Below are 27,495 nucleotides of genomic sequence, written 5' to 3' on the forward strand. Positions count from 1 at the left end.
GTGTGTGTGTTCTCAGTGACAGTGCACTGTTTCAGCAGTTCCTAGTGTGCGTGTTCTCAGTGACAGTGCACTGTTTCAGCAGTTCCTAGTGTGCGTGTTCTCAGTGACAGTGCACTGTTTCAGCAGTTCCTAGTGTGCGTGTTCTCAGTGACAGTGCACTGTTTCAGCAGTTCCTAGTGTGCGTGTTCTCAGTGACAGTGCACTGTTTCAGCAGTTCCTAGTGTGCGTGTTCTCAGTGACAGTGCACTGTTTCAGCAGTTCCGAGTTGTGTGAGTGTGTTCTCAGTAACAGTGCACTATTTCAGCAGTTCCGAGATATGTGTGTGTGTGTTGCAGTTGTATAAGACTCTGGTGCGGCCGCATCTGGAGTATTGTGTGCAGTTTTGGTCGCCATATTATAGGAAGGATGTGGAGGCACTGGAACGGGTGCAGAGGAGGTTTACTAGGATGTTGCCTGGTATGGTAGGAAGATCATATGAGGAAAGACTGAGGCACGTGGGGTTGTCTTCATTGGAGGAAAGAAGGTTTAGGGGTGACTTGATTGAGGTGTATAAGATGATTAGGGGTTTAGATAGGGTCGACAGTGAGAGTCTTTTTCCACGTATGGGGTCAGCTATTACAAGGGGGCATAGCTTTAAGTTAAGGGGTGGTAGGTATAGGACAGATGTTAGGGGTAGGTTCTTTACTCAGCGAGTCGTGAGTTCATGGAATGCCCTGCCAGTAGCAGTGGTGGACTCTCCCTCTTTATGGGCATTTAAACGGGCATTGGATAGGCATATGGAGGATAGTGGGCTAGTGTAGGTTAGGTGGGCTTGGATCAGCGCAACATCGAGGGCCAAAGGGCCTGTACTGCAGCAGATTTTTCTATGTTCTATGTTCTATAGACAACAAGCAAAACTAATGTCATTTACAAAATACCTTGCAAGAACTGTAACAAACACTTTTTTGGACAAACAGGTAGAAAACTAGCCACCAGGATACATGGAACATCAACTAGCTACAAAAAGACATGACCCTCTCTCACTAGTATCCCTACATAAGGATGAGGAAGGACACTCAACTGGGACAACACATCCATCCTAGGACAAGCCAAACAGAGACATGTACGAGAATTCCTCAAAACATGACATTCCAACCGGAACTCTATCAACAAACACATTGACTTGGATCCCATTTCCCACCCTTGAGAAAATGAACAGGCAATGCCATCACCATAGGAAATGATGTCACCACAGGAAATGACACCATCAACCCAAGGAAACCCAAACATATAAGCAGAAAGTGGGCTACACCACCAGTGCTTCATCTGGAGTCTCACTGAAGATGTTACCGAATATGCTGACAAAACATCTGAAAACAAACCTTCCAGCTCAGTGAGCAAAGCTACATCCAGAGCTAGATCAGTGTCAAGGACTCATCACATGTAAATAAAGGATGAATTGGTGACAGGATGTTGGCCTCTGTGGGAATGCGATGCAAGGTTCAACAGTTTTTAGAACTGTAGCTATCATTGAGGTCATAGGTATGGTGCAGCGAACTAAGGAGGAATTACTATTGTCACAATACTGGTTCGTTTTATAAGGTTACTGTGCCCTTGAGTTTTTTTTCCAGAGAGGGGGTAATTGGCCAGGTTCCAACTAGGCTGGGTTTGAAAGTTTTACTGGGACTCTTTAGCTTACCCTACAAAACCAGTATAATCAAAGGGGAGTGGCCAGCTAACTGGGTAGCTGACCTTCGCTTAGATTAGAGGTTTTATTTGATTCAGTTCAGAACTTTAGTGAGTTCAATGGCAGCTGTGTGTGGAAAAAGCCACAGGATCTTCTCTCTCTCCTTCTGCCCTTCTAACTTTGCAAACTATAAGCTGTTTGTGTCATTTTTACTCATTGTGCTAAAGGATCTGTGTATTGGGACTGTTGCAAGTATGTTCGGAACAGCATCATTAAATCAGGTTTGGATAGGATAAGTAATCCGGTATTCTGTTTTCTGTTCTTTGTGTTTCATTCTGTAATTTTGTAAATAAATTCTTTTTGTTTAAAACTTGGCAGCCGAATCAGCTAAATCACTCCAGGAATATCCGTTGTACACTTAGCTGAAACAAATAGCAAAGTTAGTGTCTCGTCTAACTGCTTAAAAATGTTTTGACAGGTCTAGCCTAATCCATAACAGACTGGGGGCTCTTTGCGGGATTTGAACAGCGAGTGGTAGGTGTTAGTGTCTTTCATTTCAGGTGTTGATTTGGTTGGTTTAAACAGCACTTTTTCAGTCACCAGGGAGGTATTGGAGGTACAAGAAGTGACCTTGGGGGGTTTGATAAAAGGCGAATAAGACCAAGCTGTGGGAATTAGTCGACAAGCTGAAGGTAAAGTTACCTCCTAATATGATGAAAGATGAGATGATTGCAGCAGTGGCTCAGTATTTAAATTTGCTGGAAACCCCATCAGATCTGGAGAGATCACTAAACTTCAATTGCAAATGAAGAAGCTTTAGTTAAAAGCAGGAAAGAAACAGTTTGAATTACAGTTTAAAGCAGAAGAAAAAGAAAAAAAACGAAGGGCTTTAGCAGAAGGGAAAGAAAAAGAGAGAGAATTTGAACTTCAGAAATTGACACTTAAAAAGGAAATTCAGCTTAAAAGGATGGAGATGAAGGCTGAAGATGAGCTAGTCTGGAAGTGCAGAGAATCAAAACGACACGGTTAGCAGCTGAAGTGCCTGATGATTATGAGTCGGTCCATAAACCATGGTTTGGCTTCCCGGATCAATTTCAACCCATGAGGGATAGAAGCTAAGGAAAAGAGAAATCCTCACGTGGAAATCCTCATTTGGACTATGTTTCAAATTTTAAAGAACAATGAAATAGAGCTGGGGCATTGGCTAGTCAGCATTTAAAAGTATCGCAGCATGCAATGAAACCGGAAGTGAACAAGAAATCAAAAATTCACAATTTTGCTGTCGGGGATAAGGTATGAGTGTTACTTCCAGTAATAGGTAAACCTTTAAAAGCAAGGTTTATTGGGCCTTATCAAATCAAAAGGAAATTGAGTGAGGTGAACTACTTGATAGGGACTCCAGACAGGAAGAAATCTCACAGAGTGATGTCATATGAATATGCTCAAAGGGTATTTTGTTAGGGAAGGAAAGCAAGAGGAGAAGGTGTTAATGATTACAGCACAGAAGGAATAACCACATTCAGAGGATCTTGAATTGGACATTCCACAAATTAAATTGGACAATGAGGAAGTTGTCAAAAATTGGAATAAGTTATTGAGTTACCTTCCTGAGAAAAATCGAAATGACCTGAAAGAGTTATTGCTATCTTATGAGAAGATTTTCAGAAATAAACTGGGAAGTACTAACAAATTGTAGGCATGATGTAGACATAGGAGATGCTGTTCCAATTAAGCAACATCCTTATAGGCATAACCCTCTAAAGTTGGCACACGTTCAGAAGGAGAGAGAAGGCATGCTCCAAGATGGCAGAATCAAAGTGAGTTACAGTGATTGGAGCTCACCCACAGTAATAGTGCCAAAACCAGATGGTACTCAATGGTTATGTGTGGACTATCGCAAAGTCAATACAGTTACAAAGACTGATCCGGTTGGAAGATTGTGGGACAAGCAAAGGGGATAAGCAACTTACATTTCTAAGTTGGACTTGCTCAGAGGCTACTGGCAGGTACCTCTGACAGAAAGAGCAAAGGCAATTTTGGCTTTCGTAACTCCAACTGGACTGTACCATTTAAAGTCATGCCATTCGGTATGAAAAACCTTCCGGCCACATTTCAGATACTAACCAATAAGGTTATTGCTGGATTTCCCAAATATGTGATGTATGCCTGTGCTTTTTAGTCCCTCATGGAAGGAACATTTACAACATTTAGTGAACTTGCTCGATCGACTTCAGAAGGCAGGCTTGGTGGTAAAGCTAGCTAGAAGTGAATTTGCCAAAGCCCAAGTGACCTTCCTGGGCCATGTTATTGGACATGGAAAGTGGCCCCAGGGGATGCGAAAATAAAAGTAATTGCAGAGTTTCCCATACCATTGACAAAAAGAGCAGTACTATGGTTCCTGGGATTGAGTGGATTTTATCGAAAGTTTATGCCGAATTTTAGCTGTGTGGCTGCTCCACTCACTGAATTGCTAAAGGCAGGCAAGAGGTTTCAGTGGACAGCGGACTGTCAAAAGGCATTTGACTGTCTAAAAGCTGTGTTAACCACTGCCCCAGTATTAGCCACACCTGATTACACAAAGCCTTTCAAGGTGGTTATCAATACAAGTGAAGTGGTGTCAGCGCTGTGCTCCTGCAGAAAGACGACAAGAAAATAGAAAGACCCATTTGGGTATTTCTCCAGGAAGTTGAACGTTTGTCAGCAGAAATATTCAACAGTTGAGAAAGAGACTTTGAGCTTCGTGTTGGCCCTACAACATTTCAATGTTTATATTACCAGTAATGTATCTGAGACAATCGTATACACTGATCACAGTCCATTGAAGTCTGTGGAAAAATTTAAGGACAAAAATGCCAAACTGTTTAGATGGAACTTGTTATTACAGCCATTCAATTTGCAAGTTGTGCATGTGGCAGGTCGAGAAAACGTGATCGCCGATGCATTGTTGAGTCTCGAATGAGAAACAGAGGCTTTCGGTGGTGGGAGAACCAGACTGAATCCGAATGTAGTTGTGCATGTTTGCATGTTTATAGTCAGTGAAGGGATATGTGTGTTTAAAGTACCAATGATTTTTTGGGGGTTTTTGAAAAATGAAGCCAGCTTTGGATATTGATTGTTCATTGTTCTTAAGGGGGGAGGTGTCACAATATTGGTTCTTTTTATAAGGTTACTATTGCCCTTGAGTTTTTTCCCCAGAGAGGGGGTAATTGGCCAGGCTCCAACTAGGCTGGGTTTGAAAGTTTTATTGGAATTCTTTTGTTTACCTTAATAGATAATATCTCTGGCCAAAGGCTTTCATGTCTTTTTAAAAACCGATATAATCAAAGGGGAGTGGCCAGCTAGCTGGGTAGCTAGCCTTCATTTAGAATAGAGTTTTTTTAATTCACTTCAAAACTTTAATGAGTTCAGTGGCAACTGTGTGTGGAAAAAGCCACGGGATCTTCTCTCTCTCTCCTTCTAACTTCGCAAACTGTATGCTGCCTGTGTCATTTTTACTCGTTGCGTTAAGGGACGTGTATATGGTGGCTCAGTGATTAGCACTGCTGCCTCACAGCACCAGAGTCCCAGGTTTGATTCCAGCCTCAGGCAACTGTCTGTGTGGAGTTTGCACATCCTCCCCGTGTCTGTGTGGGTTTCCTCTGGGTGCTCTGGTTTCCTCCCACATTCCAAAGGTGTGCAGGTCAGGTGAATTGGCCATGCTAAATTGTCGTTTAGCTGTTAGGTGCATTAGTCAGAGGAGGGTGGGTTACTCTTCGGAGGGTCAGTGTGGACTTGTTGGACCGAAGGGCCTGTTTCCACACAGTAGGGAATCTAATCGGTATTGGGACTGTTGCAAGTTTTTTTTCAGAACAGCATCATTAAGTCAGGTTTGGATAGGATACGTTATCTGGTATTCTGTTTTCTGCTCTTTGTGTTTCAATCTGTAATTTTGTAAATAAATTCTGTTTGTTCAAAAGCGGTGGCACAGTGGCTCAGTGGTTAACACTGCTGCCTCACAGCGCCAGGGACCCAGGTTTGATTCCAGCCTTGGGCGACTCTCTGTGTGGAGTTTGCACATTCTCCCCGGGTCTGCGTGGGTTTCCTGCGAGTGCTCCGGTTTCCTCCCACAATCCAAAGCTGTGCAGGTTATGTGAATTGGCCATGGTAAATTGCCCATAGTGTCAGGTGCACTAATCAGAGGGAGATGGGTAGGAGTGGGTTACTCTTCGGAGGGTCAGTGTGGACTGGTTGGGCCAAAGGGCCTGTTTCCACACTATAGGGAATCTAATCTAAAACTTGGCAGTTGAACCAGCTAACTCACTCCAGGAATATCCATTATACACTTAGCTAAAACAAATAGCAAAGTTATGGTCTGGGTGACCTGCTTAAAAATGTTTTGAGAGGTCCGGCTAGTCCATAACAATATCTTAAACAAATACTTAAGTTGGAAATAGAAGGAGCCCATTTGAGCATGTTCCACCACTCACTAAGATAATGGTCACATTTGTTTTATTCATTGTGGAGAATACCTCTGTTTCCTGACCTAGGTACTGAGGAGACAGGGGCTATGTAGAATTTGGTAGAATGAATAGTCATCTCATTCAAACATTCAAATTCTGGAGTATAAATGCAGGAAGGACGTTTCCCCTGGTTGGAAGTCGGGAAACAGGGGATACTGTCTCTGAATAAGGGTCAGCCCCTTTAAGACTGAGATGAGGAGGAATTTCTTTACTCAGAGGGTGATGAATCGGTAGAATTCTCTGCCCCAAAGGGCAGTGGAAGGTCAGTCATTGAATATATTCAAGACTCAATACATTTCTAAATTTTAAGGGTAACAAAGGATATAGGGATAGTGGAGGAAGATGGTGTTGAGGTGGATCATCTATGACCACGGATGAAGAAATGGAATATGGTGGACACAACTCAAGGGCACAGATGTCCTATTGCCACTCCTTTTCTTATATTTACAGTGCCCTAGTTTGTGTGTTTGATTGACTAAGGTTGCTGCAGTGAGAGACTATGGAAATGGCTTCACAGCTTTCTGGGTATTGGGCATGAAGAGTAAATACCTAAGTTGGAACTGCACGCTTTGTAGATGGTCATCATATGAATTTAATGTGAGTGAAGTTACGGGCCTCATCATGTGGGTTTTTTAAGTCTGTGGGAGCAATGTGTGCACTTGCTGGGCAGAAATTAATCTGGCTTCAGACTGGTAGATTGGGGAAGGGGCATACAATAACAAATGAAGATGGGGTCGAGCTCCAGTCACCTTCCTGATCTGAGGTAGGCCATCAGATATGCCATGGTGGCTTCTGAGCAGTTGCAGTCTGGAGAGACTCCCACTGGGTAGCAAGAAGCACGTCAACTGATACACCTCCAGCCAAGACCTTCACTGACCCAAGCTCCACAACAGAGCCCATTACAAGGGGCAGAGTCAGCCATCACTTTGCTGGTGTTAGCTGGCTGCAATACCAGTGGCGATCATTTACCTCCCAGTGGGGCTGTTGAATCTGAAGAGGTACTAGTCTTCTCACAAGCCCTGATGCCAGACAGTCAGTTCCTTGTGGAGGAGGCAATTGCCTTGGGGGGGGGCAGGGGTCCCAGTTGGAACCAGTGGTGAGCTTCACTCTTAAAGACAATGTTGTTGTGCTCCTTGTAGATTTGAACTACAAATCTTCAACTGGCAGAACTTTATATTGACTTCTAAGGAAGGTACAGAACAACATCAGTTATTCGAGCGTCAATTACCCGAATTTTGGATTATCTGAACAAGATCCCAGGATGCCGTAAAAATGTTATCCGTTATCCAATTAATCAGTTAACTGAACAATCAGTTATTCAAACAAAATACCCCTTGCCAGTCTCATTCAGATAATCAAGGTTGTTCTGTATTCAGCTTTCAGAAACACTGATAGACCAAGAACACTAAGAAGCCTGTTTGCTGTCTTCAAGATGTGTTGAGTTGCTCTTTCTTTTACTAGATCTGCATCCTTCCCCTTTTTATAATCACAGAAAGAGCTCAATTCTCAAAATAGAAATCAATTTCCCCCTCCCATAATGTTTTATTTGATAAACAGCACATTTTAAAGGCCCAATGAACTCTTCAGCAGAGCTAAGAGACAAAACAAACAAATATTGCTCTTTGGAGAAAGTTCCAGAAAAATGCACAGAACTCAACAAAAATGGCCCCACATTGGGACACCATCTTGCTCTTCATACATCACTTTAACAGTTAGAGGTTTACAAACACAGAAGGGGGAAATAACAGTAATGATAATGCCCTTTGAAATAACTCCACAGAGACTGGTATCCTGTCACCAAATCACCCTTTATTCACAAGTAAACAGTCCTTGACTATCGTGCTGACTCATTCAGAGTCAGGTACCAGAGTGTCAGTATCTCTTCACGTGTTCCCTTTTTTTATCAGCCAGGGCTCCCTGATTGGATAGTGGAAGAAGATGGTGTTGAGGTGGATCATCTATGACCATAATTAGGGAACTCTTATTCTATGAGGTCCAGCTGGCTGACCTCATTACAGTTAGGACGTCCCTTCTCCTCTGTTTGTTTATGTGCAGTCAGATGGCCATGAAGTAATAACTGGCAGTTGTCTAGAGGCAAGGTTCAGTGGCCATTTTCTGGGGCAAGGTTATGGCAATAAACCAAAAACCATAGAATCATACAGTAAAGATAGAGGCCATTCGGCCCATCAAGTCTGCACTAATTCTCTGAAGAGCATTTACCATGGCCAATCCACCTAACCGGCATATCTTTAGATTGTGGGAGAAAACCAAAACACATGGAGGAAACCCATGCAGACACAGGAAGAACACACAAACTCCACAGAGACAGTCGCCCAATGCTGGGTTCAAACCCAGGCCCCTGGTACCGAGAGACAGTAGTGCTAACCCCTGAGCCAGCATGCCACCCATCTGAGTTTACTCTTTTCACTGACTCCAAATCACCTACCCAGGCCTTTCTCTCAAAGTTCTTCCACTCTTAAAGTAACAAAGAGCAATATTTGCAAATAATACTTACAATGCAATGGTCCAGTGGAGTTACCTGATGGAGGTTTCACTATACAATGGATAAGCTCCAGGTAACCACTTAGAAGAGCAACAGCGGGCGTTTGTTGTTAGTGACAAAACAACAGTTGCCAAAGTGCTTCCAAACTCATTTATCTCGGTGCACACACTGCATATCATTGTTCTTGAAATCAAACATAGGAGCTAACTACTTAAACAGTTACTTTGGTTACATAGCAAACTAACAGAGCACTGCATTTTGTTTGACAAAGGGAAAAGAATTAAATTTGTTGCTCCGAGTAACCTTCTTGAAGTGTCTGATTAAATTCCTTTATGATGATTTTTATTGTGGCATCAAATTTGGCAGAAACAAAAGCAGAAATTGCTAGAGGAACTCAGTGAGTCTGACAGCACTTGTGGAAAGAAAGCAGAGTTAATGTTTCAAGTCTTTCATTGGAACTCTGCTTTCTTCCCAGGGATGCTGTAAAACCTGCTGAGTGTCTCCAGCAATTTATGTATCTCCACCATCGTCAGTTCTTTTTTTATGCCACTAGTTGCCAGTCCATCAGGAATCCAGTAACAATCCTAAGGTAATGATCTCGGTGGCTTTTTCCAGCAGATTAATGCATTTCACGGAGAGGCAGTGACATAGTGATACTGTCACTAGATTAGTCATAGGGCCGCTGAGTTAACAGCATGGAAACAGACTCTTTGGGCCAACCAGTCCACCCCAACCATACTCCCAAACTAAATTAGTTCCATCTACCTGCATTTGGCCCATATCCCTCCAAACATTTCTTATTCGTGTACTTATCTAAATGTCCAATAAATGTTGTGTCTGTACCACATCCATCATTTATTCTGGAAGCTCATTCCACACGTGAACCACTCCCTGTGTAGAAAGGTTGTCCTTAGTGTCTTTTTCAAACCTTTCTCCTCTCACCTTAAAAATTTGCCCCAAGTTTTGAAATCCCCCATCCCGTGGAAAAGACACCTGTCCTTCACCATATCTCTTGCCCTCATGATTGTATAAACTTCTCAATTTCCTACACTCCAGTGAAAGAAGTCCCAGCCTTTCCAGCCTCTCCTTATAATTCAAACCTTCCATTCCCAGCAAAATCCTGGTAAATCTCTCTGAACCCTCCCCAGCTTAATGATATCTTTCCTATGACAGGTAACCAGAACTTGATGCAGGACTGCAGAAGGGGCCTCACCAATGTCCTGTACAACCTCAACATGACGTCCCACACTGAATGGTAGATGGTGAAATTTGAACTCGATTTTTTAAATATTGTCAATTGTTGTAAAATCTCATCTGGTTCATTAATACCATTCAGGAAAGAAAATCTGCTGTCCTTACCTGGTCTGGGCCTACATGTGACTTTTGCCCAAACCCTCAACTTCATCATTGTTGCAACTTGCTGCTTCAATCTTGCTCAGCAGGCACTCTATATGAAGCTGACCCATACATCTGAAGAACACTCCCAGAAGAACACAAGGTTGCTCTCTCATTCAAACGAGATGACCAGTGGTTGTTTAATCTGAGGGGCACCATGCCCCAGGCAAGGGGAGAGGTTGAGAGGACTGGAACTTCATGGTAACCTCAATCATTGCATGCACTGAGATACTAACCCAAAGTTCCACCTTCTCAACTTCACCTCTCGCCTGAGGTGTAGTGACCCTCAGGTTAAACTCATCACCAGTCATTTCTTATGGTCATATGGTCCTCTGGGACAAAGGTGACTTAATCTTACATATAATTCCAAGACCACATCAATGTGGTTGAGTCCTAAATGATCTCTGGGCAAATGACGTTGGACAACCCTGACACCCACAATCAAGGAACAGATAAAAAAAATTGTTGGTCAAACTGGTTTCCTGCCAGTCGAGTCCCAGCAGAATTTCAGAAACACATAACTGTTCCTTTTTTAAAGTTTACGAAGCAGAAATATGCTTCATAAAATAAATAAGAAATCTTCTTCCAGAGTGTATCCTGGGGTGTCGAGCCTTTTCGTGCGAGGGGCCACATGCCAATTTGTTTTCTGACTCAAGAGGCCTATAAGTGAATAAGTAAGAAACATAAGTTTGGAACAAGATGAAACAAGAATTTCAAAAAAGCCAAAGCAATAAGTTGATAGCTTTTTGTTGAAAAGAGTAATTTAATTTAAATAAATGACCATTAAACAGCTCCAAACACAAGCTTTAATGAATAAACCCTTGTTCCCTTGTTATCAGAGAGAGAAAAAAAACAAGACCCCAAGTGCTGATCACCAGAAAAGTGATTAGGGTCTAGGGCTGAGCTAAAGAGTTGATTATAACTAACTTTGACTTTGTGGTTCATCTCTGGTAAAGCAGAGATGGAAGGCTTGAGTTATAAGGAGAGGCTGGAAAGGCTGGGACTTCTTTCACTGGAGTGTAGGAAATTGAGAAGTTTATAAAACTGCAAGAGAGCCTCAGTGGAATTTGTATGAAAGATATGTTTACCTTTCAGCCAAAGATCGTCCTTTCCTTCCTCTCCCGGATTTGTGGATAGGTTTTTAAGGGAGAATACAGTCAGAGAATCACACAGCAAAGAAACAAAACCTTCGGCCCAACTCGCCCTTGCCGACCAGGTTTCCGGAATTGAACTAGTCCCATTTGCCCGCATTTGGCCCATGTCCCTCTAAACGTTTCCTATTCATGTACCTGTCCAAACACCTTTTAAATGTTGTAACTGTACCCACCTCTACCACTTCCCCTGGCAGTTCATTCTGGCACCACACTCTGTGTGAAACATTTGTCCCTTAGGTCCCTTTTAAATCTTTCCCCTCTCACCTTAAAGCTTTGCCCTTTAGTTTTGAACTCCCCCACCCGAGGGAAAAGGCCTTGGCTATTCATCCTATCATGTTCCTCATGATTTTACAAACCTCTAAAAGGTCACCCCTCAGTCTCCTGTGTTCCAGGTAAAAAAAAAAGCCCCAACCTCTCCTTATAACACAAACCTTCCAGATATTTGTGAAAATCTTTTTTGCACCCTTTCCATATGTCCTTCCTGTAGCAAGGCGATCAGAACTGTATGCAGTACTCCAGATATGACAGAGGGGTTTGTGTGTGTGTGCCCAGATCCACTCAGGTCACAATCTTCTGACTAAATATCATGTTGGGCACAAACATCGGATTTAATTCTGCTCAAGTGTGGCTCACATAGTTGCTTCTCAGCTCACTCCATGTCCATGCACATGTAGAAGGCTGAATCTTATGGAGCAGGTGGGCAGGAAGGTGTCATCCCCTCCCCTCTCCAATTTTAAAAACCACTCGGACAGCACTTCACTCTCCACAAGCCAGATACTTGCTTGGTCACCAGCCACTCCTGGGAACATCTGAAATGAGTTGGAAAATAGCTTCAGTGATGCCTCACTAGAGGTTCTCTCCTTCTGGATGAGAAAGGGTCTTAGAGGTGGCCATCCTGACAGACAAAGCCAACCCGAGCTAAGGTAGCAGCAGAGATCAGCACTGCACAAGAGAACCTGGCTCCAGTGATAAAAGAGGATAAGTGATTTGCTGTAATTTGGCAGAATATTTTTGTTCTTGTTATTTATTCATGGATAATAGAGGTGAGCTAGATGATAGAGCCAATGCAAGCACTATGGGCTGAATGGCCTCCTTTCGTGCTGTAATGATTCTGTAATTCTGAGATTTTAAGTCTATCATCACATTAGGGTGACAGAGTCTTAGTGAGACTATTGTCAGGAAGACCTAATTTCAGAGTTGGGCCAAATTGAACATAAAATTAGACATCTTAGAGAAAACAATTACCGAGATACAGAACAACTTCCAAATTTACACGAAATCAGAAGTTAAACAAGTAAGTACACTTCTATACTCACTTGGGAGTTTAGCTGATAACTTTATAACTTTTCAAGGATTAAAAGAAGAAACAGATACTTTTGAAGAGGTGTTGCATGCTTTTAATAGTTACTTCAACCTAAGAATTAATAACATTCTTGGAAGAGCAAGATCTAACAAAAGACTTCAACACCCAGAGGAATCAATAGATCACCCAATTAATGAGGAAATGCAATTTCATGTCAGAATTCTTAAGAGACAAAAATGTTCTAGGAATTGCCGATGAATCTTTGTCTGATTTATTTGTGCAAAGAAGACCTGATTCTAGAGAAAGCCATTCAGACAGAGATTGAAGCAGACATCTGGAAGCAACACAGTTTAATTGTAAAAGATCAGCAGAAACTATTCAATTATTAAAGTACAAATCCACTAAAGAAACATTGAGAAACCAGTACTGTAATTAGGACAGGGACCAGACGGATCACAGACAGTGGTTATCTGGCACATAATAGGTCATTTTGAGAAACGATACAGAAATGGGACAGACCCTCCCACAGGGGAGGCAACAGCCTAGTGGGACTACGCTGGACTGTTAATCCAGAGACCTTGGTAATGTTCTGGGCACCTGGGTTCAAATCCTGCCAGGGAAAATGGTGGAATTTGAATTTAATAAAAATCTGGAATTAAGAATCTAATAATGACCATGAATCCATTGTTAATTGTTGTGAAAACTCAGCTGGTTCACTAATGTCCTTTAAGGAAGGAAACTGCCATCCTTACCTGGTCTGACCGACATGTGACTCCAGACCAACAGCAATGTGGTTGACTCTTAACTGCCCTCTGGGTTTTTAAGGAGGGGCAATAAATGCTGGCCTGGCTAATGATGCTCTCATCCATGAATTAATTACAAAAATGTCAGAAAAAACAAGAAATCAAATAGTTAACCATTATGATGACCAGTCCCTTGAATAAGGTCTCCAATTCACTACAATTCTGGATGGGATACTTCCAAATGGAGAGTAGGGATGAGCTAACTCCCCTTCTTTTCTCAATCCAGTTGGTTGTAATTAGGTTAATTTTAAAACAAAGGATCCTTCTGTCATGGGTACCCTTCTCCAGCCCAAATATATAGTCATTTAAAAACAGGCAGTGTAAGCAAGATTTCTTGAGTTAATGAAAGGGTGGGTTCATTCACTATTAAAACATGAGAAAAGATAAGAAAATGTGATACGCAGTTAGAAATGAGAGGAAAGTCCAAAAAGCAAAAGTGAAAAACAACATTCAGTGTTTGGCTTGTCCGTGATGATTAGGCCGTGAAATGTTCTGGCCATGAAGGTGGATGATTCTGGTAACACTAACTTTGGCAGCTGAGGAATACGCAGAGTAGGGATGTACAGCACGGAAACAGACCTTTTAGTCCAACTCATCCGTGCTGACCAGATATCCTAAATTAACCTAATCCCATTTGCCAGCATTTGGCCCATATCCCTCTAAAACCTTCCTATTCATGTACCCATCCAGATGCCTTTTAAATGTTGTAATTGTACCAGTCTCCACTTCCTCTGGCAACTCAGTCCATACAAGCACCACCATCTGTGTGAAAAACTTGCCCCTTCCGACCCTTTTATATCTTTCCCCTCTCACCTTAAACTTATGCCTTCTAGTTTTGGACTCCCCGACTCTGCAAAAATGACCTTGGCTATTCACCCCATCCATGCCCCTCATGATTTTATAAACCTTGATAAACCTTGATAAGGTCACCCCTCAGTCTCTGACGCTCCAGGGAAAATAGCCGCAGCTTTTCCCTGTAGCTCGAACCCTGGCAACATGTTGTAAATCTTTTCTGAACCTTTTCAAGTTTCACACCACCTTTCCTCTCGCGGGGAGACCAGAATTGCATACAGTATTCCAAAAAGAGTCCTAACCAATGTCCTGTACATGACAATGACATCCCAACTCGTATAGTCAACACACAGGCCAATAAAGGCAAGTGTCCCAAATACGGTCTTCACTATCCTGCCTACCTGTGATTCCACTGTCAAGGTTGTTTGGAAATATTAGATTCTGCTATTAGCTGAAAGCAGTTTGTCCAGTTCCCTTCAGCAGCAGCTTTGCTAATGATTTGTTTTCAGCAATTACGGACAAAGTCTGTTTCTTTTGACCTGCACACATAGGGGCACCTAGTGGAAGTTCTCAACTCTGACCTTTGCAAAATGGTGGAACTCAATCTAAGCAAGCACATTAGTATCATAGAATCCCTATAGCATGGAAACAGGTCATTTGGTCCATCAAGTCCACACCGACCCTCCAAAGAGTATCTCACCGAGGTCTAGCCCCATCGCTATGATTGCATTTCCCTTGCCTAATCCACGTAAACTGCACATCCCTGAACACTACAGGGCAATTTAGCATGGTCAATCCACTTAACCTGCACAATTTTTGGACTATGGGAGGAAATCAGAACACCTGGAGGAAACCCACACAGACACAGAGAGAATGTGCAAACTCCACACAATCACCCAAGGCTGGAATTGAACCCAGGTTCCTGGTGCTGTGAGACAACAGCGCTAACCACTGAGCCACCGTGCCACCCAATGCATACACACTAGCGCACTGAGACCAGCGGGTCCAGTTGGCATTTAACCACTTCTTGTAAATTCCTGGAAACGTATAGGAAAGGCAGGTCTTTCACTCAACTCCTAACATCCCCACTTTCTGGGGCACAACCAACAGATGCACTATAGTTGAGTTTTTTGAATGCCATCTCTCCTTTGAGGTGTTGTTGTCAGAAATTTCTTTCAGGTGTGATATTTCAGGGCTCCTCTGATGTAATCCACAGAAGGATTTTTCCAGCCAGCTACTGAATCTACAGTTTATACCATCTTTTGACTTTATGCCCTTTCTAAAAAAGATAACACAAGTTGCACTTCAAAGTTCAATTTATCCAACAATAATTCAGAGGTATCTGTAGTAATGATGCCACACAAAGAGCTTAATTATATAGAATGTCTACAATGGAAGATAAACCTAAACTGTTCCTGGAGGGAATAGTTGATCCAAATATTACATTTTGGGAAATCGATATTTATGTCAATGGACATCTCACAAATGTCAAGTTAGTCACCTGAGCATTTATTATGAAATAGTGAGCCAAGATAGTGTTAGAAAAGCTATCTTTTGATGAAGTGTTAAGCCAAGGGTTTATCTACTGGATTTAGTGGATATGAAAGATCTCACAACAACATTTGCACAAGTTCTCCTACAGTTTTGGCCAACATTATATCCTTCAATCAAACCCAGACAAAGTAGATTTACTGATCATTTCTTTATTATCATCTGCAGGACCTTGTTGTGAACAAATTAACTGTCACATTTCCCATATAACAAGAATGTCACTTCAAAAATAATTTTTAATAATGGTTATTTTGAGATAGCCCAGAACATACTACATAAAACCAAGTTCTTTCGTCTGATTCAAAGGTAAGATGACAATTTTGAGTAATGATCAATGCATGCTTCAACAGAGCACATTCAAGTTAAACTATATTACAAATTAATATATTTCTACAAAAGCAATGAGGCAGTATCATTGGCCCGTCAACCACAATATGTACAAAATAAATGGTCTGCTGCAATGTGGTCAATGTTCAGTAGGTGGCAGCATTGATTTACAAACACTTCAGGACCCAATCACTTCTCATTTTCTCCAAATGATAATTCAGGTACAGCACAAAAACAGGCATTTGACTCAACCAATTCAGTCCATGACCAGCTATTCTATACTCAAGCTTGTTCCTATCTGTCCCTCATAGAATTCCATCAACATAGCCATCCATTATTTTAACATTAAATGTTTATTTACCCTCCCTGTAAATTAATCTATACTCTTTCAAACACTCCCTCTAAGATCCACATTACAATCCTCTTTGGTGTAACAAGGTTTCTTCAGAACTCCCTATTTGATTTCTTGGTGACTACCTCATATTTCTTTAGTTTAGCACTTCATCATGTGGAAGCATTCTTTTCCTATTCTTTCAAAAACGTTTATAATTTTCAAGACTTTTTTACGGTCATACGACAACGTTCTCTGCTCAAGAGAGAAGATTGATTTATCCTTCCCTAATGGCTGTAACCATTCCTGTCTTGTATCGTCAGCATATACATTTGCTTCTATCCCCTGAACGATCACTTTTAGTAAGGAGACCAGAACTGTACACTGTAATCCAAGTACGGCCATGCAAGATTGGATACAAGCGTAAGATGGTTCCATTTAGTTTTTCATTTCTGTCAGAAAAAAAATCCCTAGGTCATATTTTGTTTTAATAACATTAGCAAGCTGCAACTCTAGTTTTAGTGATTTGTGCATTGGCACTCCCAGAAGGCTTTGGTCCACTACTGTGTTTAGATTCTTATTTTCCAAGTAATATATCAACCTGGCAATATCATTTAGGGCAGCACATGGAAAACCAAACTGCGCTAAACCAGGTCATTCTAGTAGATAAACATAGACAAATGGACACAAGAGGATTTTATTGCTTTCCTCTCTCCTTTATGAATACTTAAACATAATGTTCAACTTCTATATATTCTTACTTTCCATTTATTCACACATCTAACTTAACTGCTGCTGTTATATTTCCAAGGTGTAGACTCCTTTCTTGACTCACTTTCAGAACGTGGGGACAGATGGAGACCCACCTTGGCCTGACACTGAGGAGATGTTTTCTCAAACAAGGGATACCAACAGTTACAATTTGATCTATGCCTCATATTTGACTTGTGCAGCAAGTGACCGCATCTTGCCAGTCTGACCTCAGGTACTTGAAGGTTCTTCAGAATTTCTGAGGAAGGTTGAAACCTGGGGCTTCACCATTTTGGTCAGTTACTAAGTTGCAATTAATGACATTTACAATCAACCAGGAAGTGTGTGGTTCAGTGTGGCTGACTCTTAACTGCCATCTGAAGTGGCCTGATGAGCAATTCCGTTCCATGGGAATTAGGCACAGGCAACAAATGTCAGCCTTACTATTAAAGAATAAAGGGGAGAAAAGTAATCCAGTGAGAAGATAAGCAAACCCAAGCCACTGGGCTCCTTGGCCACGTAAAACCCATGGAATATGGACCCGCTGAGAAATAACAAAGTTAAGAATCAAAAGCAAGCAACCATGAAGTAAATGCTTTGCTTTTAATTCAATTTTACAGAGAATGAAATAAATTACATACATTATAAACTGAAATTTTATGAACAAACTTCGAAACATATTTTAAAAATATATGGAATAGAATTAGAATTAGGTTTATTGTCACATGTACTCAAGTTCAGAACTACAGTAGTACAATGAAACACCTACAATGTCGCCCCTTACAGCACCATCTTAGGGACAAAGTACCAAGGTACAATTCTTAGATACAAAATAGAGAAAAAAAGTTTCATAGTATACTTACAGTGGTTCATAGTATAAATTGGAAAATAAGAAATAAAGTTAAAAGGATAAACATTACAGTCAAATAAACAGATACTTATCACAGCGGAGAAATTTGACATTTTACACATACAAAATTTGATACTTTTGGGCCAGACAGTTGTCCAAAGTAATCAAGATATTAACACTTTGTTTACAACTTAGTCAGACCTTGTTCAACTGGTATAACTTTTTAAACAAAAAAATTTACAATAGCAGTGCATGTGCTTTCCAGTTCAGTGATTTCAATGAATTGCAGACTCTGGCAACTTCTTGTACAGAATTGTGGAATAACTGATAACATCTTCCAGATTTTTGCGTTTAACTGCATTTATGCTGATTCCAGAAGATGCTGTCAGTTCCAGAGGAATATGGTGAATGTCAACAGTTTCTATCAGCACTGCCTGAGATTGATTTTATCATGTCCATCCTTCTTTCCAATCCTACTTCCTTTCTTTTATTTATGTGGCATACTTTAACATTTTGTTTTATGTTGCTTCATAATTTAATTCTTTGTCTTCTAAAGCACATTTTATTCTCCCACCATAACATTTCGACTATTGCTGATTCTGCTAAAACCACTTCATTTTGACCAAGAAAGTCCTTTCCCCTCATACCACTCCCTCACCATTGAAACCATTAGTCTCTCTCTCTCTCTCTCTCACCCTGACTATTCCTCTATGGTAGCTATCATCTCCTTTACTCAAGTAAGACTCGAATGGTTTGGTAGACAGCTGATTTAACTAATCACTGCTAGAGATGACTGCAGCAAACAAGTCATCGAATCCCGACAGTGTGGAAACAGGCTATTTGGCCCAACCAGTCCACACCAACCCTCTGAAGAGTATCCCACTCAGACCCGCACCCCTACCCCATTACTCTACATTTCCCCTGACTACTGCCCCTAACCTACACATCCCTAAACACGAGGGCAATTTAGCATGGCCAATTCATCTAACGTGCACATCTTTGGATTGTGGGAGGAAACCCATGCAGACATGGGAAGAAATTGCCACCATGTCACCCACAATGACAGCCTGCTCTCATCCTTCAAAAACGTTCACTATCCTAGGATCCACTTCTTTACTCAATTGCAAATTATCTTCTTCAACTCTCCTTCCCATCTCCGCCAACTTTTACCTCAAAAATTAGTTCACATGGGATCATTTGATTCCTTTCTGTAGACTACCAGCTTTACCCGACTCCAGCTGGCCCCGAAGTTGTACCTTGCTCTGGTTTCTGCCCTAAATCCCCTCATACCCTTTCTGACTTGAAATGGCCTCCTGTTCTCACTATTTCCACAGAACTATTCACCACTGTAACCACACTAGGTGATGATAAACACAAGACAAGATGGAAAATTGCCATACATCGAATCATCCAGCTTCCCTTCCTAGTTCCCATGTTAGATTATACCATTAAAGGTTCTCTTTCCTCAGGTACTGTTTCCCTTTTCCTTCAAATCAGCCATCATCATCCTGAAAATCAACCATTAGTCCCTCTGCCCTTGCAAATTATAACACTATAATGTGTTAAGCTCCCTTTCCTCTTCAAATTTCTTGAACGTTATTGCCTCCTAAATTCATGTCCATCTCCCCCACAATTTCATGCTTAAATCTGTCCAAGAGAGCTTCCAACTCTGCCATTATGCCAAAATGATTCTTCCAAAGGTGCAAATATTGCATACAATTCTGGTCTCCTTCCTATCGGAAAGATGTTGTGAAGCTTGAAAGGGTTCAGAAAAGATTTACAAGGATGTTGCCAGGGTTGGAGGATTTGAGCTACAGGGAGAGGCTGAACAGGCTGGGGCTGTTTTCCCTGGAGTGTCAGAGGTTGAGGGGTGACCTTATAGAGGTTTACAAAATTATGAGGGGCATGGATTAGGTAAATAGGCAAATGGGGTCAGGGAGTCCAGAACTAGAGGGCATAGGTTTAGGGTGAGAAGGGAAAGATATAAAAGAGACATAAGGTGCAACTTTTTCACACAGAGGGTGGTACATGTATGGAATTACAAGACATTTGGATGGGTATATGAATAGGAAGGGTTTGGAGGGATATGGGCCGGGTGCTGGCAGGTGGGACTAGATTGGGTTGGGATATCTGGTCGGCATGGACAGGTTGGACCGAAGGGTCTGTTTCCGTGCTGTACATCTCTACGACTCTAAGTCGCATATCACTTTCAAATATGGCTGTGACAGAGGTAATCTACACCTCCTCATCCTTCTTGACCTGACTACAGCTTTTTACATGTTTGATCACACTGCCCGTCTACAACAACTCTCCGCTGTTGTACAGTTGGATAGTGCAGCTCTAATCTGGTTCCATTCTCATCTGATTGCAGCCAGAGAATGATTAGTTGCTTAGTTGGTGAGCTTCCTTCTTGAGCTGCTGCAGGTATTGCAGTGTTGGGAAAAGGCTGATAGGAATAAATTTCCAGGATTATGAGCTAGTAATGGTGAAGAAATAGCGATGTATTTCCAAGTCAAAATGGTGTTTGACTAGGAGGAGAATGTGTTGCCATGTACTTGCTGACTTTATCCTCATCCATTAACCACAATCACAAAAAGCTAGCATTCAAGTTCAACAGATAATAGAGAAAGCAAATGGAATGTTGGCCTTTATTTCAAAGGGAATGGAGTATAAAAATGGGGAAATCTTCCTAAAACTATACTAGTTAGAGCACACCAGGAATACACTGAACAGTTTTGGGCCCATTATGTAAGGAAAGACATTGGAAGCAGAGAAGATTCACCAGGTTGATCCTGGCTGTGGATGAATTTTCTTATGAGGAGGGTGACTTTATTGAGGTTATAAAATCATGATTGACACAGATCTTTTCCCTAGGATGTGAGTGTTCAAAAGAGGTGGCATATTTTTGATGCAAGGGGAGAAAGATTTAAAAAGGACATGAGGGGCAACTTTTTTACAGAGACAGTGGTTTGTGTGTGGGATGAACCACTAGAGAAAGTGGTGGTTCCAACATTTAAAAGACATTTGGACAAGGTCATGAATAGGAAAGGTTTGGAGGGATAAGGGCCGAACGCAGGCAGGTGGGACTAGTTTAGTTTGGGAACATGGTCAGCATGGACATATTGGACCAAAGGGACTCTATGAGAGGTTGAATGGGTTGGACCTATATTCACTGGAGTTTTGAAGAATGAGAGATAGATTGGTTTTGATGCCGAAAGGTTGTTTCCCCTTGTGGGAGAATCTAGGACCAGGGAGCGTGATCTCAGAGGAAAGGGTCACCCTTAAAGGACAGAGATGAGGAGATATTATTAAAGTATCTATTTGAGATGGTTCAGGAAGTCCCTGATGGACTTGACCTGTAAGCCTCTCTTGGTTTGTCCCGGAGATCGTACTCTGTGGTATCTGGAATATAAAACTCTTACAGACAGTTTAGTTTAAATTATTACCTTTATTTACCAATGGGGCATCAATGTTACACTATAACATAGAGACCTACAAGCCAGGCTTGAGCTAAGGTTCTAAAACCTTCAGCAGAGTAGCAGTGCCAGCTCTTATCCCTAAGAGCTCTCTCAGGCTACTCCCCTTATTGCTGCAAACAAGCTGTCTTCATACAGAAATTGGGATTAAAATTACAAAAACGCCACATGTCCTTAATCAGATAAGCAGCAATTAAACTGGCAAAAGTTTGCAGAGGAAGAGAAACTCATTGATAAGTCTGAGTACACTTGACTAATTAAGCTGCGTGCACATCAAAGTGGGAAACCTTGATCCAGCCTGGCCCCAAATAGCCAATTGCTTTGGCTAGATAACCTTCCCTTTTAACAGTATATCATAACATAATGAGGGCTAATCTAAACTATGTGGAAAGGTCATGAGGTAACCTTGCTCAGCTAAGTTGCTCAGTATCATTGTCCTACAAAATGGCTTTTTCTTTTAAAATCATCTTAGATTCCCAGAATGCAAATTAAATTCATAACATTCCCGGATCTCGAGTTCCAGGGAACAACACACACATTCAATCCATGACAAGCCTGTGCACACTCAAATCAGACCATAAAGAGTTAAACTTTCCATCAGCTTCTGTCCTGTCTCTGTCTGTCTGTCTCTCTCTCTCTCTCTCTCTCCGTCTCTCTTGAATCCTTCAGTCACTGAATGTAATTTACAGAAGGATATTTTCTTTCTCTCACTCACATATTCCAACTTTCAACCTTCGTGTTTTCCCAGCCTGGAAGAGTAATGAGACGTTCACTTCCCAGAGCAGTCAAGATGAGGGAGCTGATCTTCATAAATTCAAATCTGCTCAGTGAGGTATACCTGAAAATGTATCAGGATTGTTCTATTATGTGCATATTCCATTCAGTTTATTAAATTACAAGTTATTTTCCTATTGAGTATGAGTTTTGTTAAGAATCTTTGATATAAACCAGCAAGTTAATTATCTGACATCTCACTGTGAAAAATCCGCGCCTCCAGCCTCCGACATGAGAAGGAAGTACTGCCACACATTCCACAAGTGAACAAATGTTATCATCTTATTTACACCGATCCATTGACACTAAGAACAGATGTCCCCAATTCTTCTGAACAAGCACTTTCCCGCATTCTTTGCAGAAAATGCTTCACATCTAAGGCTACATGCTTTCTCAATGTGTATCTGTCGAATTCTTTACCACAGAGGCCTATCAAGGCTGGTTTGTTATATATATTCAAGGCTGAACTAGACAGATCTTTAATCAGTAAGGGAATCAAGGATTATGGGGAAAACGCAGGAAATGGAGTTGAGGATTATCAGCTCAGCCATGATCTCATGTAAGGCAGAGCAAGCATGTTGGGCTGAATGGCCTACGTTGTTCCTATATCTTATGCACCATCCAGCAAGGTGGAGGATATTCCAACACACCCCTGACTTGTGCCTTGTAGACAGTGAGGAGAAAGTGAGGACTGCAGATGCTGGAGATCAGAGATGAAAATGTGTTGCTGGAAAAGTGCAGCAGGTCAGGCAGCATCCAAGGAGCAGGAGAAGGGCTGAAGAAGGGCTCATGCCCGAAACGTCGATTCTCCTGCTCCTTGGATGCTGTCTGATGTGCTGCGCTTTTCCAGCAACACATTTTCAGCCTTGTAGACAGTGGGCAGGATTTGGGCAGTCAGGAGGTGAGTTATTTGCAGCAGAATTCCTCGACTTTGACTTACTGTCATAGCCACACTATTTATTTAGTCTAATTGGTCTAATTCAGTTTCTGGTCAATGATAACCCCTGGATATTCTGTGATGATAATGCCATTGAATGTCAAAGTGTGAAGATTAGATTCTCTCTTGTTTGAGATGGGCATTGGCTAGCAAATATTTGGGAGTGAAGTCTTTTTTCTGACCTCCAGCCTTGAATATATTTCTATTCCTGGACCAGAAGAGTTATTCAGAATGCTGAAAATGTTAAATGATCCTCATCTAAGAGCCACAATTATTCACAATTTCCTCAAAAATCTCATCAAAACAATTGCACAGAACTATTGCTAATCTTTGTTGACTTGCATTGATTCTTGCTAAAACAGAAGTAAATAGATGGTACGAGGTAATATTATAATATTGACCTTTTAATTGTCCGCACCCTCATCCAGACCAACTTATAAGTTCAACAAAAGAATCTGCAAGTGGTTTTCATCTAACTCAGAACAGGGTGGAAAGCAGAATTTAAAAGCACAAGAAACTGTAGAATTTCAGTTAATAGGTGGAGTTTTAGAAAGCGCCAAAATATAGGAATAAAACTTTGATAATTCTACTGCTGCACGTTGTATCTTTTTACTGGTTCAGGAGCAGCCTCACACCCATTTTATCTACAGCCACCACTGACTGTACAATCTTCATTGTGCAAATGTCACAGATACAGAAACACTTTCTGTCGAGCAGTTACTGTGTTCGGTAAGTCTTCTCTCATTCACTAAAGCGGATTGCACACTGGAATTTTTCATTTTGCTCTGACGTTTTTGTGAAATGTAACACAAAGAAATGTTTCTGTGGTATGAACACTTTCCAAAGCGAAAGAGAATCCATGCGGATTGGGCAAGAAATTGGGTTGAAATTGAATTTTTTTTTGAATGGTGCAACAGATTATCAGAACCTGTTCATACTTTTAAGTAAGCTTAAGGTTGTCTCTGTTCACAAATAGATATTTCTAGAACTAACAGGTGGTCCATGTAGCAGGATCTGTCCTATATTTGTGGTTTTCTCACACCCACTTTTAAAGAACCTTTTAATGGGGAAACCAACAATGCTGTATGATGGGATAATTGGAAATTAAGATTGAAACTCATTTTAACAATCTACTGCCTTGGCATAGAGAGGCAAGCTGCACTGAAACACTCAGTGTTAATGCTAGGGAACAGGAAAGGACGTAATTTTTCAATATACTTTGAGGTGAACGGTCTTATGGACACAACCCCAATCCCCTGCCTTCTTTCAACCAGTTGGCCCTTTGCTCAAGACTCTGTCTCTGCTGTTGTCAATAACTGCCCCTAACTCCTCATATACTCACAATCTATGTTAATGGCTTGGATGAAGGGGCAGAACATATGATAGCCAAATTTGTTGTTGACACAAAGATAGGTAGGAAAATAAGTTGTCAAAAGGACATAGAGAGTTTGTGAAGATATAATAGATAAATTGAGTGGGTGGCAAAAATTTGGTAAATGGGATAGAGTATGGGAAAAGGTGAAGTTTTTCACTGTGGCAGGAAGAATATAAAAGATTAGATTACTTACAGTGTGGAAACAGGCCATTCGGCCCAACAAGTGCACACCGACCCACAACCCACCCAGACCCATTCCCCTACACCTAACACTACAGGCAATTTAGCATGGCCAATTCACCTAACCTGCACATTTTGGGACTGTGGTAGGAAACCGGAGCAAACCCACGCAGACACGGGGAGAATGTGCAAATTCCACACAGACAGTCGCCTGAGGTAGGAATTGAACCCGGGTCTCTGGAGCTGTGAGGCAGCAGTGCTAACCACTATGCCACCATGTATTATTTAAATGGTGAGGTATTGCAAAAGTCTGAGGTGCAGAGGGAATTGTGTGTGTACATGACACACAAAATGTAATATGCCGGTACAAGAAGTAATTAGGGAGACAAATGGAATGTGGAATAAAAGTAGGGAAGTTTTACTGCAGCTGTCAGGGCCTGAGGGAAACAGTATCTGGAATAGTGTACACAGTTTTAATCTAATTTGTAAAAATATATTGTGTTAGTGGCATTTCAAAGAAATTGACTTGACTAATTCCTGGAATGGGGGGATTATCTTATAAGGATGGCTGGATAGGTTGGGTGTGTAGCCATGGAGTTTAGAAAATGAGACACAATTTTATTGAAACATTGAAAATCCTGCACGATAGTAGGAGGATGTTTCCTTTTGTGAAGAATTAGGAAGCACAGTTTAATGCAGGAATGAGGAGAAATGTCTTCTCTAAGAGTGTTGTTAGCTTGTGGAATTATGTTAGCACTGCTGCCTCACAGCGCTTGAGACCCGGGTTCAATTCCCGCCTCAGGCGACTGACTGTGTGGAGTTTGCACGTTCTCCCCGTGTCTGCGTGGGTTTCCTCCGGGTGCTCCGGTTTCCTCCCACAGTCCAAAAGATGTGCAGGGTCAGGTGAATTGGCCATGCTAAATTGCCCGTAGTGTTAGGTAAGGGGTAAATGTAGGGGTATGGGTGGGTTTCGCTTCGGCGGGTCGGTGTGGACTTGTTGGGCCGAAGGGCCTGTTTCCACACAGTAATGTAATCTAATCTAAAAAAAAAATCAGTGGAAGCTGGCTCAGTGAATTTACTCAAGGCTGAGTCAAACACATTTTTGATAGGCATGAGAATCAAGGGCTATGGGGTGCAGACAAGAAAGTGGAGTTGAGATTACACTTAGATCAGCTATAATCTTATTGAATCTAGTCTTGCTCTTAAGATGTGATATGTTCCCTCTACAAACTGTCCACCATGCCAAACTGCATAGCTTTGACAAAAACTTTCCTTGTGACTCAGAGCAGAGTCAGAAAAGCGCATCTTCAGTATTCCATCTCCTCAACTCATGGCAGCTAAGCATTGGGAACTCATGGAAGAAACTCAAGCAGTCGCGAGATGAAAGTACCTCGCCATCACTGCCAGGAGAACTAAAAGGAAAACACAGCATGCAGGAAGACAATGTAAAGTATGGGCAAAAAAATTTGAAAAAAAAAATGATCCTGCAGTACATGGGACGATCACCCTGTGCCATCACATCCTTGCTGAGATAAGGTGGAGATAAAAAAAAATTTCGATGCCGGAATCCAAGGTAGGCGACAGGAGGCTGGAAGAACACAGCAAGTCAAGCAGCATCAGGAGCTGGAGAAGTCAGCATGAGATAAGGTGGGCAGAAGAGTGATCTAAATAAAAGCAAATTACTGCGGATTCTGGAATCTGAAACCAAAAAAAAGAAAATGCTGGAAAATCTCAGCCAGTCTAGCAGCATCTGTAAGGAGAGAAAAGAGCTGACGTTTCAAGTCTAACCAATCCTTTAAGGGTCAGTTAGACTCAAAACGTCAGCTCTTTTCTCTCCTTACAGATGCTGCTAGACTGGCTGAGATTTCCAGCATTTTATCTTTATTCAGAGAAGAGTGATCTAACTGTGTTTAGGTCCTGACCCGAAACGTCGACGTTCCTGCTCCTCCGATGCCGCCCGACCTGCTGTGCTTTTCCAGCTCCACATTTTATCGACTCTTGACTTCCAGCATCTGCCAGCGCTTACCACCTCCAACTGTTTGGGCTGGTGTGTCACTTACAGCTTTACGGTACGGTGCCATGGTCCCAGCTCAGGATGATAAGAAATGGGGACGCGGTTGGGCCATGTGGACCCTCCAGGCTGCCCTCTGCCACCCAATAAGGTCAAGGCTGGTCCTGGTTGTGGCCTGACGCCCACTTTCAGAAGTCTGTCCCACAGAGACTGGAATTGGACCCCCACTCGCTGAGGATGTAAATTCCAGGCACCAAGGAGCCTCGGGGGTAGGGACTCTGCCTGAAGCTCCAGGGACACACCTTTTGCTGCTGAAGTGTGTGGGCCCTGGTTCCCCACCCCCTTCAATAAGAGAAACTCTCAGTGTGACTCCTGACCTGACACACGCTCGAGGTAAGGATCCAGAATTTAAAACCCCTGCAGAGGGCCGGGCCTGATTCCTTCAGGGTTTTGGGTGACAGCCCGCGCTGTGGTTCCGACTCCCTCCCTCCTGACGTTGAGCCTGAGGCCGGGGGGGGGGGACCAGCTGCGGGCCCGGACCCCGGGCTCCGGGGAATGGCGCCACCCGGGACCGCTTCCAGGTTGTCCCGGCTTCCGGCGGCGGGGGCGGTTTTCTCGGTGCACCCCGCGGTGTCGGGAACCGGAGCCCGGAGGACGAGGGGGATTTGAGGCGGGGTGGAGAAGGCCGGGCTCCGAGGGGGCTCGCCGCTAATTCAGCGTCAGAGAGCGGCCCGGGCCCAGGGACACCCCGTCTCCATAACAACCGGCTGGAAAACACCTCCCCCTCTCCCACCCCCAACACTTCATTCACACCACCC

At 42.3% G+C, this 27,495-nt stretch overlaps 2 protein-coding genes across 4 annotated transcripts in view; one reads left to right on the forward strand and one right to left on the reverse strand.

Moving 5' to 3' along the window:
* Positions 1 to 26,925, reverse strand: part of LOC122560481 (tripartite motif-containing protein 2-like) — a 32,376-nt gene extending 5,451 nt beyond the window's left edge. Inside the window, exons 1-2 of one of the 3 annotated variants that reach the window (XR_006314741.1) lie at positions 26,727 to 26,925; positions 21,377 to 22,238 (exon numbers count right to left, since the gene is read on the reverse strand). The gene's annotated coding sequence lies outside the window, so the exon portion shown is untranslated. Of the gene's footprint in view, positions 1 to 21,376; positions 22,239 to 26,588 lie in introns of those variants that run through there. The other 2 variants (XR_006314742.1, XM_043711124.1) reach the window with 2 other exon arrangements.
* Positions 26,926 to 26,948: 23 nt separating this feature from the next.
* The window catches only part of pigq (phosphatidylinositol glycan anchor biosynthesis, class Q), a 72,604-nt gene continuing 72,057 nt past the window's right edge, over positions 26,949 to 27,495 (forward strand). The window contains exon 1 of the mRNA XM_043711121.1: positions 26,949 to 27,070. The gene's annotated coding sequence lies outside the window, so the exon portion shown is untranslated. The remainder of the gene's footprint in view (positions 27,071 to 27,495) is intronic.

Source organism: Chiloscyllium plagiosum, chromosome 21 (genome assembly GCF_004010195.1).
Source record: "Chiloscyllium plagiosum isolate BGI_BamShark_2017 chromosome 21, ASM401019v2, whole genome shotgun sequence".
In the NCBI taxonomy this organism is placed as follows: domain Eukaryota; kingdom Metazoa; phylum Chordata; class Chondrichthyes; order Orectolobiformes; family Hemiscylliidae; genus Chiloscyllium; species Chiloscyllium plagiosum.